Source organism: Montipora capricornis, chromosome 6 (genome assembly GCF_036669925.1).
Source record: "Montipora capricornis isolate CH-2021 chromosome 6, ASM3666992v2, whole genome shotgun sequence".
Lineage (NCBI taxonomy): Eukaryota > Metazoa > Cnidaria > Anthozoa > Scleractinia > Acroporidae > Montipora > Montipora capricornis.
The window spans coordinates 25,636,010-25,656,009 of record NC_090888.1 but is presented as its reverse complement, the minus strand read 5'-3'; the positions used below and the strand labels follow the sequence as shown (position 1 = coordinate 25,656,009).

At 35.0% G+C, this 20,000-nt stretch overlaps 1 long non-coding RNA gene and 1 pseudogene across 1 annotated transcript in view; both read left to right on the top strand.

Annotated features, from left to right (window-relative positions):
* Positions 1–20,000, top strand: part of LOC138050389 (uncharacterized) — a 52,038-nt gene that overhangs the window by 17,422 nt on the left and 14,616 nt on the right. Inside the window, exon 2 of the long non-coding RNA XR_011132598.1 lies at positions 9,287–9,366. This is a non-coding gene — a long non-coding RNA (uncharacterized lncRNA). The remainder of the gene's footprint in view (positions 1–9,286; positions 9,367–20,000) is intronic.
* The window catches only part of LOC138050961 (uncharacterized), a 6,814-nt pseudogene continuing 4,170 nt past the window's right edge, over positions 17,357–20,000 (top strand).

The window sequence follows — 20,000 nt, the reverse complement described above, 5'->3', positions numbered from 1 at the left end:
TGGATCTGAGCTCAATATATGTGCACTAGTGCAAATTTTCGATTGTTTCTTCTGCACTAGTCAAAGCTCTCTTTCATTGGCTGAGCATAATTGTGCACCAGTGTAGAGAGTCATTGCCTCGTTTACCGACGCTGAAAAGTTTCGGTTTATTGAAAGCGTCTGGAAGCCAGATCTACTGTCTGTTTCGGAATGGCGTGCGTCAAAAATGGTGCCAAACTAGAAAAACTGTTTCGATTCCCGCTTACGTTTTGGACGACGGCGCGTGGAAGGTTCGGGAGCCATTGGAGCGGAATAGACTGTATAGATAGACTGTGTTTATTAAGAAAAACATTGCAGTTAAAAAACTGAATTGCGCCTCTTTACAAGTAAGAAATATAAGAAATGATTTCAAACTACTACTGTTATAAAATTACAAAGCGACTACTCTCAGAAACTGCTTAAATGCTTCCCTCGCACTCTTAACTATGAATGAATTTGCAAATCTATTTGTCTTTACAAGAGGCATGGCAAACCTCCTCTGCCTTCTCAGCTCATATGAGATAGAAACTGAGGGAGGCAGGAAGCTGGTAATCTTACAACGTGGATCATTAACAATAGACTTAAACAGGTGTTCTGTTAACTTTTCCTGGTGGGCCCTGATGGACTCAAGCCCTGCTAACTGAAGGGCGTCCGAGTAGTGCACCCTGGGGAAAATGCATGATAGGGCCCTCCTTTGCACTCTTTCGAGCTCGACTTGTAGATACTTTGGTAAACTGTAATGGAAAACAGGACAGGCGTAATCTAGTGAAGACCTGATACATGCGCAAAAATATGTTACAAGATCTGAAGTAGGAACGTGCGCACGCTTAAGTTGAATAAGAAAGTACAATTTCTTAGACGCTTTTTTAACAAGTTCTTCTATATGGTCGTTCCACGTTAGCGTATCATTGATTGTCAAGCCGAGTAGCTTTGTGCTCTGTATGGCTTTGATAGGGGTTCCGTCTATGCAAACCCTAGGGAGTTGCGGGGAGTCACGACTGAAGGATATAGCTAACTCTTTAGTTTTCTCGCCATTAAGCTGGAACAAATTTTCCTTGGACCAATCGTAGATTGCATCTACTGCTTCTTGTGCCTTGCTCTGTTGGCCTTTAGGTATGTTCTCTGATACCGTAGTATCATCAACATATTTCCACATGTTGAAGATACTTGGGACAGTCAAGTAATTAATCATCAACAGAAAGAGCCAGGGACCCAACTTTGTCCCCTGTGGCACTCCAGACGGCACTGTGCCCCACTCTGAAACGCAGTCCTTCCTAAGTTTGACTCTTTGAGATCTTCCTGAAAGGAAGTCAATCACCCAGTTGATTACACTATTAGGAATATTGACCTGCTTCAGTTTGTTGACCAAACTCTTGTGGTCTATGAGGTCAAAGGCCTTTCGATAATCAAAGAGGAGGACACGCACAGAAGCACCGTTACCATCCGTTGCTTCGAGCCACTTATGAATCATACTAATGAGTGCCAACACGGTTTAAGAACCAGATATAGTACCACACTGGTTGGAGTCAACTAGGCTCTCTAGGGCAGGTTTTATGTAATCAGAAACAATTAAGTCCTCAGATATTTTCGAGAGGGTAGCCGTGAGAGAGAAAGTCAGAAAGTCGAGCCCTTCTGGAGTTTCGTATCGACAGTGGTGATGTAAGAACGTTTCTTCATTTCGAACTTAAAACTAACTCTGGTACAAAACAGTTTCTTTTGCCTTGGGCTTGGAGGTCGGGAACCTCCTCGTGGTGGAGCCTGCAAACATATTTATCTGGTTTATCTGGCTAATACTGGACTGGACAAAATTTTTCGGGGGGGGGGGGGGGAGAGGAGGGCATGCCCCAGACCCCCTAGCAAGCTCATGGCTCGGGCCTCGGATTTTAAGTCTCATGGACAATCTGTTTTGGTGGAAACCAGTCACACAAATTGCTGGATCCACCCCTGCTGATGTACTTTGTTCCGTTTTATCTCTGAAAACGAGGTCATTCACATTTTAATGTATTTCATTGAAACACGCCAGGTTCGCTTGGAACAAGAATCGGCAAAATACGGCAATGCAACCAAGAAAGTACAAACTTCAAACAAGATCCGCTCCAACACTTAAATAACGTTTAAGTGCTTTAAACAAACTTCTGAATCACAAGCTAGTGAAATTTCCCCCTAATTTTGCGAGAACGTATTGGGATTACGTGTTTATAACATAAGGGCGAAATTTTCTTGTCACTGTCGAGGCACATCAAAAACCAGTTGGGCAAACGGATTAAAAAGCACTTGTTCGATCGCATTTTAGAGCAAAACCAACACACAAATCAACTTTTTCTTTATGTCCAAAAGGGTACAGATAATTGTTATTTAATTACAGTTGACAATAAAAATTCGATTTTCATTCCTGAACAAAAGAAAAAACGGTTTAGTACCCAAGGAAATAATTTGTGGAGTAACTTCTTGCACTAAGTATGAGCTATTACTGGCATTCTGTTTTATCGTTGTCGTTCTCTTTCTCTCTTCTTTCGTTTCTCTTCTAGTCATAGGTCCTCCAGGCATCATGCAACCTTATCAGAGCTTCCAAAGATATGCCAAAACTTGCAATACAGAGAAAAAAGCAGCTCCAAGCAAATTAAAAATAAACATGCCGCTTTAAGTTTATATCCCTCCGATGCTTGACTTGAATAACTGCACAGCCGCCAGTGTGGACCACAGCTATCATGATATGTCAAACTGGATTGAAATCAGCGAAAAATGCTGAAAGAAAACATTTTAAAAACCTTTTTTCACCTGAACACGAAAATCATTGACTGTGTAAGAACTATAGTTGATGTAGTATTGCCGTGTAGCCCCGTCGAGCCACAGAACGCGCGCGAAGAATGAAGCCTCATTTATGTGTAGGCGAGTTAACCTGGGTTAAGCCTGCAATCCAATCGAAAACCAGTACCTGGTCAGTCACTCAGGCGCTTGAAGCAATTGGCAACCTCCAATGCAGAGACATTCGAAATTTAGCATCGTCAGCTGCAAATGGTAGTGTTTCGAGCAGTTGTAACCCGTCAACAAGTGGAAGTTCTGCAATTGCAGCCGAGCTTGGAAGTAGATTCCCAACATTTAACGCACGTGGGGGGAGAGCAAGTAGCCGAAAACGTAGTTCAAGTGCCTTGAACCACGAGACATCCTCTCGATCGCAGTCATCAAAATTTGGGTACCTGTGAAGACCATCTTGCACAGGGACTTAGTGATAACACCTAATCCAAGTACGAACAAAATACTAAGTCGCAAACAAATCAAATTAGAGGAGATATGTGCGTAGGTACCTGGCTCCAGTTGTTCAAGCGATGGATAGCGCTATCTTTCGGATAAATAACTATCCACTGGATACGTAATATCGAAATCAATTGCGCTATCCAATGGATAGTGATTTATCCGGTGGGTAGCGTTATCCACCTTTACTGGGGCCTGGCTTTTAAATGAAAGTGAGGCCGGAGTTGACGTTGTTATGATACAGAATTCCCTCCTTTTCTTATGTTAACGATGTTGTTCTCATGCTAATTAGTTGAAATTAACATAAGAAAAGCAGTGAGGTTTCAATCAAAACAAGCTCAACTCTAGCCTCACTTTCATTCACAGGCCAGGTAACTAAGCACGACTGCAAAAACAGTAATTTGAGACAGAGTCGACGTCATTACCTTTAATTTGATTCTCAAAGATTGTGTTTTCCCTAAATTTATAAGAAAAACTGACTTTTAGGATAAAGTTCAGTCCTTAGATTATTTCTTAAACGAGATGCTTCTGTGAAGCATACACTGGGTTGCCTGTGGTACGTGCTACAGAAAATCAGAAGGCACTGAATTGTGTGGTATTGAAATCTCTGAAGAATAACAAATAAAAGAGAAGCGAGAAACATTGGCTTCTGGGCTGACATGTTGATAATTTTCAAGATCCCTCACAACTTCTTTTTACCACAAGTGTGCCCTCTGAGCATCTGAGGGCTTTCTAATACTAAAGTTCACTGAAGTTAAGCCCTGCCGGGCGGGGTTAGTGTTTGGATGGGAGACCAAAATAACGTACCCCTCTTAAAAAAGAAGCATCGGACCGAAAATACTATTAACTCTAACAAATACGAACTCAGCAAGGTACAGATCTTTTTAGCTTGCTTTATGCAAAACAAATATTGATGAAAAAGCAAATAACTATTGATACAAAGTTTTCAGAAAGAGCAGAAGGAAGTTTCCGTGACGGTCGATCGAGAATGAAATATTTACGACATGAAAACAACATTAATTTTGAACCGTGAATATAGAATATAAAAGTTACGATCAGCGACAAACATTTTGGGAGATTTTTGCTATGTTCAAGTAAATTGCAAAATCAAAAAGTGACATGGCCGGAATTCAGCGGGCGCCGTGATTACGTTACCGCGGCATGTTTACTCGTCAAACAGTGAAGCATCTGTGTCAAATGATGGCAAGATACCGGGTTTTTAAAAAGTTTCTTTTTCTGTCAAGTGTTATAAAGTTTGACAATGAAATGAGCGAAGTCAAAACAAAGATCACAATCGCCCAACTCTTGTTTATGCAAAGTCAAAATTTACTCTCCAAGACACGTATGACGTTATTATCACCAGGTAATTCCATCATTTTGGAAATAGCAGCTACTTTATTATTCATCTGCGTCACAAGTTTTCACTGATTTTGGGGCTCATTTTGTTGAAACTCGAGCACGCTTTCAACAGGCCTGTGAACCCTTCCCGCTTACAGAGCAAAACTAAAAAACTTCTCGCATATCACATTTCAACCTTAAGCTCGAAAATTCAATACACAACATGATATTATAATTCACAAAGGCAGAAAATACCACAGAATCCTTTTCCAGCGAAAGTTTTATTGAAACAAACAACATATTTGCTCTTAGAGGCGAAAACCTCTTCCTATTTCATTGCGTGCGTGAAGACAACAAACTCAATTGTGTCAAATTACCTTGTACTTCAGGTAAATACTGCTCACTTTGATTTCGTCTCGACGGGCGATAGATTGTTGTCGAAGTCCAGTACTCGTCGCTTTTGAGATTCATGCCTAGTTTATCCAACTGACTTTCCATTATTGAGCTCCATAAGGGTATATTTTGTTTAAGGATCCACTAAAACGCCATTCGCGTTGCATGACTTTCGACGCCATTGCAGGCTAAGTTAATGATTCTACTGTGTCCACCAGAGAAATCTACGCAGTTCCACCACCCTCTCGATCCTACGAAAATACGCGCAGAAGGCTCTATCCACAAAGACACCACTTACCAGGGGAGTGACAGGCAAGACTTTTACACGGAAAAAAAAAAAAAAAAAAAAAAAAAAAAAAAGAAAAAAAAGAAAACAAACAAACTAAACGCAGACCTCGACTGGGTTTGCCCATAGGCAACCCAGTAATAAATGTTTTTTAGTACTGTGATAAATATATATCGGGGCTGTCGCTTTGCTAATGATCACATATTGAGAGACACTTAGGAAATATAACCTTTCAAAGCTGGTTGTGCTCCTTTCTTTTTGTTTTTGTTGGAGGGTCAATTATATGCAATCTCATTACAAAGAGAATTTTTTCTATTTGTGACTGCAATCTAAGAAAAGGTGGGGAATGGGGGTAGGAGACCAATAGTGAAAGCGCTGGTAATCCTTGTTCTCAGAGATATGATTAGGCAAATCTGTACTTAAGCATGTAATTATACAACACAAGGGAGACCAGTTTCGTTTTCCTTTCCTTTATAGTAGTATAGGAGTTGGGGGTACGAGCACATTTTTGAAAAAATGTTCTCATACCAACCCAACTCCATACTACTTTCCATATAATGGCTACCAATTTTTGGTCTACTATTTTTGGTCTCATATTTTGGAAATCTATATGTTTTTACAAATTATGTAGCATTTAAATATTATAAATGAGTTGTAACGAATTTCATGAAGAACTTTCACATTTTGAAGAAATATTTTGTCCATTTTGTAATAAGCAAATCTCGAAACATACAAACGAAATAAAATCATGTTGTTCTCAACCAGATATAGTCCAGAATAACACTATAGTCTGCAGGAATTGTGGTTCAGTTCTTGGTTATAAACCACTTATAGAATTTATCGATTTTCATAAGAACAAATATAGGTTTTACCGTAAATCAGTCTATCAGAGAAAGTATCATATTGAAAACATAATCAACAACATTGCTGTTAAAAATAATTTTCAAATAACCGTGAAAAATAAAGACAAAATAATGAGGATTTTTGATGAAATTGGAAAAGTCGTTAAGCATGTTAATATAGACCGAAAGCGCATGATCAACATAAATTACATTTTGAAACAAATATTAAGGATGCTTGATCTTCCGTTGGAAAAGGTCAAGACGAGCAAATCAAAAAAGACTCTCGAAAGTTACAAACAATATTGGAGAGAAATCCTTACATTAGCATCTGATGAAATCAATGCAATTGTCAAGGAATGAATTTGTCGTTGTATTTTAGAAGAAATTTGTCTACATTAGGACATACATCAGTGACAAAATCGTCTATATTTTTCATTTCATTGTAAATTGATGGTTGAAAATCGCCACTTCTCATCATGTCTTTTAAATTTATTAGAAGATGTCCATATGATTGGTATGCATATGTACAATTTTGAATTTTTATGTCTAATGATTGATAACCCATGTAACTTTTGATCAGTATAGCAGCTGTTGATATACCGACTAAAGCTATACCATGGGTTACTACAGCAGCAATAATGCCTCCTGTGCCTGTCAGAATAGAAACAGAATTCCCAATTAGTTTGAATTTTTTGTATCTTTTTAAAGCTTGCTTGAAGCACCATTGTTTTCTGTGATATGTTTTATAATAGCTCTTTAGTTCATCAACCTGATTTTCAGTCAGTGAATCTGAAATATGATTCCAGTCAAATATTTTTTTTCGTTTGTCAGTCATAATTATAGTTTAGATTGTTAATCGTCTGCATAGACAATATAGTATACCACTGACTTGACCACAAAAAGGTGATCTTTTAATCAGTTTAGTTGTGTATTTTTCTGAAATGGCATAAGTGTAACCTCTACCGAGCTTATGGTGGTCATAAAACCTCCCGGAAGTATCATGTAATACACTATGTGAATTTAATATATTAATCCAACCGAAGATCTTTTCAAGTAACCATGTTAGACAGCCACTACCTGGTCCAAGAAGACCTATTTCACCATTATTGAGTTCAAGAATCTTATTTATAGATATATCTCTTTCGAGATGATAAAAATGCAGGTATCTATAAACAAGTGCTGATTTTAATATTTTATCGTCAATGTTTGGATGTTTTTCCTTTGTTTTTTCAAAATTGTATGTCACATATTCGAGCAATAAATTGATATACATGTATATATTACCTTATATATTTTAAAATAACCACATCATATTATTCAATTGAATGTTTTGTGTTTAATCTCGAATTTGAATACTTTAACAACGTTGTCTCCAAATTGTATACGTATGTTGTCTACATTTTTGAATAATCGATTGATATTTACTGTTATGATTCTATTGGTTGAAAAATCCAGATTATAAGTGAATATTTTTTCCCCCTGGATGATCAGTATATGATTGCTTGATGATGAATAATTGGATTGAGCAATAATCTTTATTGAAATGATATGTATTGAATCAAAATTTAGAATCGACAAAATTGGATTTTGAAATTCACATCTGACTGATGATGTTAATGTCCTGCCCCAGATGTATGATGGTAAAATACTATCACTTATTGATGCAGACAAACCCAAAATCTTATTACCATTCATTTCTATGGGTACATGCATTTGAAATTTATTCTTTGCAACCTCATACGCCTTTTCATAATCATAGATCGTAAAATCGAGATCGTTTTTAGCTTCACCTTTAATGCCATAAATCACAACGTATAAAGGCAATAGACTAGGGCTAAGGTTGTCATAAGTACATTGAACATTAACATACAATCTTCTTTGGATTCGTTTAGAAGTACCATCAGGACTCAAATTCAATATACTGCGAAAATATTTGTAATCGGAATTTATTCTTATTGTGTTGTAATTGTCGATGTTCATGTTCAGTCTTTCAAATTGTATGTTGAATCTGTTGAACTCTGTGTCATGTCTACCATCTTTTTCGAAATAGACTTCAACACACACTGTATAATTGTCACTGAAATCATCACGTATCATCTTGAATAAATTAAAATCAAACCGTCCTTTAAACAGACTAGAACCGTCATTAGTTTTTTGAACTTTCATAGTAAATGCCTTCTTGTTCGTTTTATGAGGCGAGTCATTATAGGTGATTAAATTAACATCCTGAATACCGAAATCTTCTGTAAATTCTCCATTATCCATTGCATAGACTAAGACGTTTTTACGGTTTTCGTGTGTGCTTATATGACTCTCCGCTATTTTTTGGTCTGTATATTTATTATTATTGGTACTTATAGTTGAAAAAGCATCATTTACTTGCTTCAAAGTTATGGCATCTTGATTATGTGTAGCGTTTCCGAGATTTATTATTCGTTGATTGTTCATGTTTAGATTTGAAGTCATATTATTGCTTCCATCCAATTTTAAACATCTTGAGATTTGATTATCGACATAAGCTTTGTTAGTCACATCTCTAGTACCAGTTGGTTGTCCGCAATTTATTATTTTATTCAAAGACAAATTCAGATCAGCTAACATTTCTTGAGTACCATTTCGTAACACAACCTGATTGACATTTGGTTTGGCGGCTAATGCAGTATCAATGTATTCTTTATTTACAACATCAGTCGAATTTGAACCATTACCTACTTGTGTTATTTTATTGTCGCCAAAGTCAAAATCACTAATTACTGAAACGCTTCCATCTCTCTTCAAATAATTGCTCAAATTCAAGTTTGCAGTATGACTTTCTAAATATTGTTTGTTGACGACATCATTGTTCCCTGTTGGGTTGGCCGCATTGATAACGCGTTTATTATGCATGTTAACAGTCGGTTGGTCTCTTCGCACGAAATGGTCTTCACCGTATCCTCTTGTTATAAGTTGGTTACGGTGTGTATTACCGCCTGCGTTATACAATCGTTTTCCGTTGCAATTAATGTCGTTGTTAACGCCTTCTCGAAAAAATCTATTCTCGAAATAATACATGGTTACGACATCTTTGCTACCCTTTCTCGGATCTCTTACATTTTCAACTGTGTGATTTCCCATTTGCAGATTGTGAGTCATAATAACAGATCCGTCTTTTTTTTAGATAATCACCAAGTGGAGAAGAATCAGCTTTCGAATCGAGTTGTTTCTTGTTGACAGCATCGTTTTGTAAAGTACCATCAGGTAAATTTGTTATTTTTTGATTTTTCATGTCTATAGGATTTTGGGCTTCTATATTCCCAGTGTTAGTATTTAAATCGATTTAAAATGTATGTAGATGTAAACTGCTGACAGCATCGCTTCGACCGTGCCGAGCGGGCGCTATATTTTCAATCCTTCTGTTATCCATATTGAGAGCTCCAGTCATTGCATTGCTTCCATCTAATTTTAATGTCTTAGAAACCTCAGCATCAACATAACTCTTAGTGGTTGCGTCGTCATTTGTTTGTGGTAAAGCTACATTTCTCAATTTTTTATTTTGAATATCATAATCACCATCATCAGTAAGTTTAAAACCGACACCAGGTAATCCTTTCATTATTTCAATGATTTTGCCATGCGATATTGTTTCTTCAGGCAATTTACCATATATGGGTTTTATTGTTCCATCAAAGTTCATTGTTGTAAATTTCCGTGGCTTATCGATATATATGAAGCTGTAAGGGTCACCAGTTGCTTTTTCGTATAATTGTTTTGATACATTGTTTTCTCTGCAAATAAGCGATTTTTCGTTGTTGCTTGGAAATTCATAAATAGCAAAAATGTGAGCAGTTTAATCTGATATCTTTTGGAGTTTTATAATATGATTGACTGAGATAAATAACACTGCAATTTTTATGTCTTCCCTGAATAAAATAGTCAACTAATGGCTTTTGGTTTCTATCACATACAAAATCGTCAAATATTACCAATTTATGATTTTCACTATCAAGATCGTTTACAGGAATGATTTTATCATTGCTTGCTTCAATAACATCATAACCAGCTTCATCACTTATTGGTTCGAACTCATCCATGAGATTCTGATACTTTGTCTGCTCTAAGCTTTTTGCATAAAGGTATATTTTATCAAAGTACAACAAATTGTAAATCATATGCATCAGTGTATTTGTTTTTCCCGAACCACTGGGGCCGCAAATGAGCATGCGGAAACATCGATCAGGCATAAAATCATATAATTGTTTAAAATTGGATGTGACTGTATCGTCAGTATCATAATTCGGTATTTTCATTTATATTATATGGGTATATTATTTCAAGAACATGGTGTATAACATGGTGTTCAACACGGTGTTAAACGCTATTTTTTATATATGAATTTCCATTTTATGTAACGTAACAATATAACAATAAATGAGTTTACTTAGGTGGAAAGAACTCGCAAAGAGTAAATCTGAATTAGGGGATAATAATGCAATTACAAAACATAATATTGGTCAGCAGACCAGTCAACAGGGATTTTCAAAAGTATTCAAACCAATTACAAGTAAATTAGATGATGTTATTGATAGTAATCAGGTTTTGAGGTTGCCAAGGAAAAAACGACCACTGAAGAAAGGAGAAGTTCCTGATTACGGCATTGATATAGAGGATGAAGTTCCAGATATGAATCTTGGTGAATTATTTGAACAACCTGTTTTGCCACAGCAAGAAAAACAACTGGTGCCAAAACCGCCAACATATGAAGAATCTTTACAAGATCTTCTGGAAGGAAAAAAAGAGATTTATGTTGATCCTAAGTACTTTCCTGAAGAACCAGAATTACCACCAGAATATGATGAAGACGAGGAGATTATGGATTAGATGATGAAGATATGAATAATGAGATATTGAATGATCTTGGTCTTCAAAATTATGATTTTGTTGAAAAGGTAATAAATCAACAAGAAATGACTCAACGAAAAAACAAAAAATATCTCAATAAGATTGTCAATGCAGCTAAAGCAAAAAGAAATCAATTAAAAGGTTATAAGTCTTCTATAAGTAAACAATTCAACAGTGGTTTAATTTCTGAAGCTATAAAACAACAGGAATACAAAAGAATAGACAACGCAAGAGCTACTTTAAATGAATACATAAATCATTATGAAAATAAAATCGAAACAATGAAAGGTTCTGGTATGAAAAAACAAAAAGGTGGCAATGTTATATTTTTCAACAAACCGAAAGAACTCATAAAAAAATTAGATTTAATTGTTGGTGAGATATTGGCAGGTAATACCAGCATTAACATGCGAAATATGGGTGTTTCTATATTGGACATGCTTTTAAAGATATCAACAATCAACAGATCACAATATGATAAATTATACAAACAATATTTCAAAATTTAATGTAGCTTCTCAGAGAAATCTCAGAGAAATGTATCAAATGTCAAGTCCGAGGCATGGTAGTGGATTCTTCCAGATTTCTTCTAGTATTGACAATGTTAAAGCAATTTTTGTATACCTACAACGAGCTAAAACAAGGAATCCGGCGACAAATCCATATGAATTCGATACATTTAATATAAATGCCGATCGTGGGAATGGCAGTTATTTGACAACATGTCGTCTAGAATATGGTAATGGTGTCTTTTATCCCAAAGCTGAATATGATTCTGAAAGTAAAGTAAGAATCTTCAACGATTTAATGTCTTATGCAATGAGGAAAAATGATTACAACACTGGAACACAACTCAACCTAGCGAATTACAACTCTCTTTATCCTCTGATCTATTTCGATCTATCATATCAGGCAGAAAAAGTAACTAGAGATCCCAAACAGTTGATTTTTAGGTATAAACTGAATGCTAATAGTGCTGGCGACAGTCCTTTCAACGTACATGCTATCGTTTTATATGAAGAAACAGTCGTCATTGAGAAAATCGGAAATGAACTGGTTATAGTGTAAAAAAGTCGATGGCGCCAACTATAGGACATTTTTCATATATGTTTTGTGAACCATGAATTTATATAACATATATTATATACAGTAAATGACTGAACTTTTTCAAATCAATGTTAGACTTTCAGAAAATCAAAAAAAGAATCTGAGTAATGCTTACCATAAAAGGGAAACAATTGTTCTGAGACTGACAAATGATTCTCTTCATGGAAACGATACTCTTTATGTTCCGGCAACGATGAAGAAGAGATTGGAAAAAAATCGCAAATTGAATAAAGGTATGGATATCAAGCTTGCTAAGACCAATATCAGAAAGCAAGTCGGTGGAAGTCTTTTGAGTACCGTATTGACACTTGAAAGATCATTCGCACCAACAATTGCAAAAACGCTTGGATTAAGTGCTTTGGGAGGACTAGCGAGCGAAGGTGCTTCTCAATTGGTTAAAGCAATCAAAAAGGTGGTAATATGCAACCTCTGTCACCTGCCATGATGATACCTTTCAATGCAATCAACAAATTGATGCCATATTTGAATATGTTTACAACCAAACAGCAAAGAGACATAATGAATGCAGTTCAAACAGGTTCAGGTGTTCGTATAAAACCAACCAAAACACAATCAGGTGGATTTTTAGGAACTCTGTTAGCTAGCATCGGTATTCCACTAGCTATTGAAGCCATAAAAAAGATGACTGGAAAAGGAGCTCCACAGGTTGGGTTACCACCTCCTTGGCCTAGAAGAGGTAATGGAGCACCTAGAATTGGAATGCCTAAAATACCCCCTCCAATTTATAGTTATCCACCATATGTAACAGGTAATGGTAAAAAAAAAAAAAGAACCTCGACCAAAAAAAAGGCGGGAAAAGGGTTACTATTGGGAAAAAACAGTCCATTCAATGGCATACCATTACTAGGAGCAATATTGTAAAACCAAAATTTTATAAAAACACCCCCTTGAGCAACCATGATCTGATAAAATGGTGTAAATATTTGAATATACCAATCAATGATATACTGTCAAGAAATGAAAATGTTCCACATAATCATAAACAGGCGTTATTCATCTGCAATCTAGAACCTGCTTATATGAGTGGTCACTGGGTAGCCACTTATGTAAAAGATAACATAATCAATTATTTTGATTCGTTTGGTATGCCCCCATTTCAAGAGATTGTAAATCATGCCAAAAAGAAAAATTTAACTCTATTACATCAAAACAACCAAATTCAAAACTTAAAAACAACCACATGTGGGTACTTCTGTTTGTACTTTCTAAATGAAATGAATAAGGGTAATTCGTATTATGATTTATTAAAAGTGTTTGACATACATGACACAATGAAAAATGAGACATTTATCGAACATTATTTCAGAAATATCTAACTCATATATATATGAAATCATATTGTGTTAAGCAGAAGAAGGTCACTGAATGTGTGCCTGGTAGTGAAAGATATGAACTGGCAAAAAATGGCAGAACTATGTTGAAATGCAAATGTGCAGAATGTGGTATTACAAAGACAAAGTTCGTAAAAAGGCAACAGGGAAACGGATTAGCCCGTTTGAAGGGACGGGCTTACTAGGTGACATTGCTAATACAGGAACAGAATTATTTTTAACCAAAGGAGTACCTTATCTTGGTAAAAAAGCAGTTGAAATGGGTAGATATTATGGTTCTGAATTAATGAGAGATCCAAAGTTGCAGAAAAAAGCAATCGATTATGGTTTGAGAAAAATGAATCCTCTACTTCATAAAGTCGGTTCTGAAGCTCTCAATCAATTGTCGACGAAGATAAGACCCAAGAAAAAATACACAACAAATAGAAAAGATCTAGACGGTGGTGCTCTTGATATTCACAAAGCTATTGGTAAATTACCAAAACCAAAAAGCGGATGGACACTACCCGGTCATAAATACACAGGACCTTATAATGATTTGGAAAATCAACTGAAGTATGACCCAAAAACTGGTCAAATATTAGAAATATACGATATACCGACTGGAAGAACTGATGCAATAGCAATGCAACACGATGTTGATTATTCCGTGTTCAAGGATGATAGAAAATGTAAAAATAAAGCAGATAGAAAAATGGTTCAAGCTTTAGACAACGTACCGTACAATGAAAGACAATGGGGGCATTGGTTGGCGAGAAATGCTATAGATGTGAAACAGAAGCTCGGACTGGGTCGAGTTCCAAAAAACGGAAAAAGCCGTCGAGTAAAAAAAACTGGCAAGAAAAATTAGCAGATGAGTTACATAAACCCATAAAACGTAATTTTACTCGGCGGCGTGTAATCACAAATCATATTGATGAAATATGGGCAAGTGATCTTGTTGAAATGCAAAAATTTAGCAAATGGAATAAGGGTTACCGATATCTTCTAATGGTCATTGATGTTTTCAGTAAATACGGTTGGATTGTACCATTAAAGGATAAGAAAGGTGAATCTGTCACTGAAGCATTTAAAACAATGTTCAAGGAAGGTAGAAAACCACAGTATTTATGGGTTGATAAGGGAAAGGAATTCTACAACAAACACTTGAAAGACTTGCTGGAGAAAAATGGGATACTTATGTATTCAACCGAAAATGAAGAAAAGTCCTCAGTGGTTGAAAGATGGAATAGAACAATTAAATCCAAAATGTGGAAACAGTTCACTGTTCAAGGTAATACAATGTATCTCGATATACTACCCAAACTAGTGAAAAAGTATAATAATACAAAACATTCAAGCACAAAGATGACACCTACTGAAGCCAGTAAAAAGATAAATGAAGGAACCGTTTACTTTTATCTGTATGGTAACATGGAGCCATTATCAGCTAAAGCAAAATTTAAGGTTGGTGACAAGGTCCGAATATCTAAGTATAAACGGAATGTGTTTGACAAGGGTTACACACCAAATTGGACTGAAGAAGTGTTTACAGTTGATAAGATCCAATACACTAATCCAATAACATACAAACTAAAAGATCTCAGAGGTGAAGATATTCAAGGAAATTTTTATCAACCTGAATTATCCAAAGCAATACAGGATGTCTTTCGTATTGATAAAGTAATTCGGAGGGATTATAAGAAGAAACAAGCTCTGGTAAAATGGAAGGGATACAGTGATGATTTCAATAGCTGGATACCATTGAAAGATATTGAAAATATATATAACATTTAAACTAAAGTTATGTAACGTATAATAAATAGATACAGTACATACTGGAAATCGCTACTTTGTAGCCAAAAATATTTGATTGTTTCTGGCTATGATTCAAACGCGCATATCATTTAAAAAAATGTATAGTATATATATATATATGTCGTCGTTGACTTATCTATCCAAAAGCATACTAGAAATCGATCTAAAAAAACTTAGCAAAAAAAAGCTGATTGAATTAGTGTTGGAACCAACATACACGATGAATAATGCATATAACACAACGAGAAGTAAATGGTTGACAGATTTAAATGTTCCCAATGATCTTGAAGAACTAACAAGGTCAGAGCTAGCCAAATTAATATTACTGAACAAATCGATCAGACACAGAAAATGTAAGACAAATCTCGAAGAAAAAACTCGTCAATTCATTGAATTTTTCCCAAATGTCCATTTTGTTTATAAGACGTATTTCGATACTTCGGACATACTTGTAAACTTGAATTATTTCAAATGTCATTCGGATGAAGAAACTTGTGAATTTCCTAAAGTCACCCCGGATCCCGATTTTCTTTATAAGGTGTATTTTGATCCTATGAACAAACATCCAAACTGGAGTCGTGTGAAATATGATGAATAACTGCATTCATTTAGTTTCAATCATTTCTGGCTATGTTTAAACGCACTCAAAAAATCTATTTAAAATTAAAATATAGTTAATATTGTATAAATAAATGGAACTTCAAAAGACAACTTACAAAAATAACAAACTGAATGTTGAAATCGATTGTTACGTTGATAAGAAAAATAAAACATGGTTCCGCGGAAAAGAAATAGCTTCAATACTGGGATACAAAAATACACGAAAAGCAATCATAGATCACGTTCACGAAGACGATTAAAAATTGATGAAACACAAAATGAAGGTAAAATCAGGGGGTAACGTCTCGTTACCCCTTGATGAGAGCCCTGAAACTGGGTGTAACGAAACGTTACCCCTCTATGTGAGCATTGAAAAGACCATTGAATGTTTCTTCATAAATGAATCTGGTTTTTATTCACTAATTCTTTCTTCAAAACGACTTGAAGCAAGAGAATTCAAACATTGGGTCACAAGTAAAGTTTCACCATCAATCAGGAAAAAAGGATATTATGACATAAAAAGTAAAAAAATATTGATTGAAAGTGAATATGACTTACATTGCAAAGTAGTGTCATTTGTAAGAGACAAATATTGTGAAGCTTTAATGATCGCTGGTCTCGGTGAAAACCAAACAACCAAATATTCAAGATTGCACTCATATAAAAAAGGATACATGCCTGGACAGTGTGATCTCATGTTGTTAAACCCAACAAGCAAACACAATTCTTTGTGCATCGAATTCAAAAGCCCTACTGGGTCATACAATGTGTCCGAAAAGCAACTTCATATGAAAAAAATGTATGAGAGAAACAAATGCAGATACATAATGAGCAATTGTTATGACGATGTAATATTCGAAGTTATCAAACATATGGAAGAAAGCAATAGATACATTAAACGCAGATCCAAGAATATTTAAAAATATATATAAATCCATATCATATGGATAAGTTTCCGAAAAAAATTCAATCTCAATCTCAATCAGAATCTGAATCCGAATCCGAATGGGAAGAATCAGAAGAATCTGAAGTGTCTTCTCAAGAATCCGTTTAAACGCACAACATTTAAAAAAACATGTATAGCATATATTATGAATAGAGAAAATGTGAACAAGCCTTATTTTTGTGACAAATGTGAAAAAGTGATCAAACCGAAAGGAAGACCGAGATCTTACACTGACGATGAAAGGAGACAACGAAAAACAGATTACATGCTTCACAAGCCTTGGCATTGTGAGATATGTAACAACGGTAAAGACTACACTTTAGCAGGTAAACACAATCATCTACACAGTCAGAAACATCACAAAAACGCAATGAAACACAACCACCCTGAAGATTATTAATTTATTTTAAATTTTTGCATTATATCCAATCGGTCGATAAAGATCGGTTAGATATAAACTTGTTGAAACGCACTATGCGTTAATGGCTTAAAGAAAAAATGTATAGTTAATATATATAGAATGAAAAATAATATGTCACATCATAATATGAACAAAAAGGATCTCAAAAAACTGAGTAAATCTGAACTGATCAAATTGCTGTTAAAGCAAGAGAATAAAATCGCTAAACCAGTTCCATTACCAAGGACTTTAACATTAAAAAGACCTGTCCCAGCACCTCGTAAGAGTGTAAAACAAATAGTTCAAGATTACGAAAACAACATAATTCTTCCACCAATAGAGTTCAGAGATGGATACAAACCAGTTCCATTACCAAGGACTATAATAGAGCAAACAGACAAAGCTTTAAAAGGGTTCACAAAGTCTTATGAGATAAACATCAAAAATAAAAAAGACCCACTTGTACAACTGCAAAACACAAGAAAGGCTGTTGCTAACCTTATTGAAAACATATTAATATCAATGAAAGGACTAAAATTTGTTGAAACTCTTAAGGTAATATTTACAAAAATGTCAAATGGAGAAATAGTGTATAAGACCGCATATTTCAAAAGTCCAGCTCAAACTATCATAAATAACACAGAAATAGACAAATCCCTTGAAGTATCAAAACAAGGCATACTAAATAAGATTGCAGTTTGGATTTCAGAGGGATCTGGTTGGACTGTTGAATCAGTTGAAAACCATTATCTCAATATCGTAAAATATGAACCAATCAAAGGATCATCATACATTAAACTACCACATGAACTTAGAAACAGTTCTCAAAGTTTAATAAACATAAAAAACAGTGACAATGACTGTTTTAGATGGTGTCATATTCGACATCTTAATCCACAAGACAAAAATCCTCAAAGAATAAAAAAATCAGATAAAGCATTCATTGAAAATTTAAATTATTCAGGAATTGAATTTCCAGTGACTACCAAACAGTACAACAAAATAGAAAAACATAATGAGATCAACATCAATGTATTTGGTTATGAAGAAAAACAAAAATATCCCATTTATGTATCAAAAGAAAAGTATGAAGATTGTATGAATCTGCTTCTTATAACAGAAAATGAAAACAAGCACTATGTATTAATCAAAGATTTCAACAAGTTTATGTACAATCAAACAAAGCACAAAGAGAGGAAACATTTTTGCATGCATTGTCTTCAGTGTTTCAGTTCTGAAAGAGTATTAACTGATCATAAAGAAAACTGTATCCAAGTGAATGGAACACAAGCGATTAAAATGCCAACAAAAGATGACAACATACTAAAATTCAATAATTTCCATAAACAACTACCAGTTCCATTTGTAATATATGCAGATTTTGAAGCCATAACTGAAAAAATACATGGATGTCAACCCAATAATGACAAATCATTTACTGAAGCTTATCAGAAGCATACAGACTGTGGTTATGGATACAAGGTTGTTTGTTGTTATGATGATAAACACACGAAACCAGTACAAATTTACAGAGGCGAAAAAGCCGTCTACAAATTTATGGAAGCTATGCTAGAGGAAGTTAAATATTGTAAGAAGGTTATGAAAAAAGAATTCAACAAACCATTAAGAATGACAAAAGATAATGAAAAATAATTTCAAAAAGCTGATAAATGCCATATATGTGAGAAAGAATACAATAAAACTGATGTAAGAGTAAGAGATCACTGCCATGTGACTGGTCAGTACAGAGGATCCGCATATCAAGATTGTAACCTAAATTTTAGATTGACTGAGAAAATACCAGTTATATTTCACAATCTCCGTGGGTATGACAGTCATTTTATAATGCAAGAGATTGGTGAAATAGTCAAAGAGCATAAATATACAAATAAGAAAGGTGAAAAGTGTCAAATGAATATCAATGCCATACCAAACAACATGGAAAAGTATATGGCTTTCATGCTTGTTAATCATCTGACCTTTATTGATAGTTTTCAATTTATGAGCTCAAGTCTTGATAAACTGGTGAGCAACCTACCAAAAGAAGCATTAATGTATACTTCTCAAAAATTCAAAGGCAAAGAGCTTGATTTAATGTCTCAAAAAGGAGTATATCCATACGACTTCATGGATAGCTTTGATAAATTCAATGAAACGCTACCACCAAAAGAAGAATTTTACAGTATATTGAATGATGAGGATATAACAGATGATCAATACAAACATGCTCAAAATGTATGGAACACTTTTAATCTGAAAAATATGGGTGAGTACCATGACTTATATCTTAAATCCGACATACTTCTGTTAGCAGATGTCTTTGAAAACTTTCGAAAGACCTGTCTGCAATACTACAAACTAGACCCCTGTCATTATTTCACGTCTCCAGGGCTTTCATAGGATGCTATGTTAAAGATGACTGACATTAAATTAGAGCTTATGACTAATATTGATATGTTTCAGTTCATTGAAAAAGGAATGCGTGGTGGAATAAGTTACATTGCCAACCGATACGGAAAGTCGAATAATAAATACATGAAAACATATGATGAAAAGGCGCCCTCAAAATATATCATGTATCTAGATGCTAACAATCTGTATGGTTGGGCAATGAGTCAATATTTACCAACTGGCGGTTTCAAATGGATGACTAAAAACCATATTGATAAGATAGATTTAGCCAAGTACACAGAAGATAGCAATAAAGGTTTAATACTAGAAGTCGACCTAGCATATCCAGAAGAACTACATGATTTGCATAATGACTACCCTCTGGGACCTGAAAAAATAA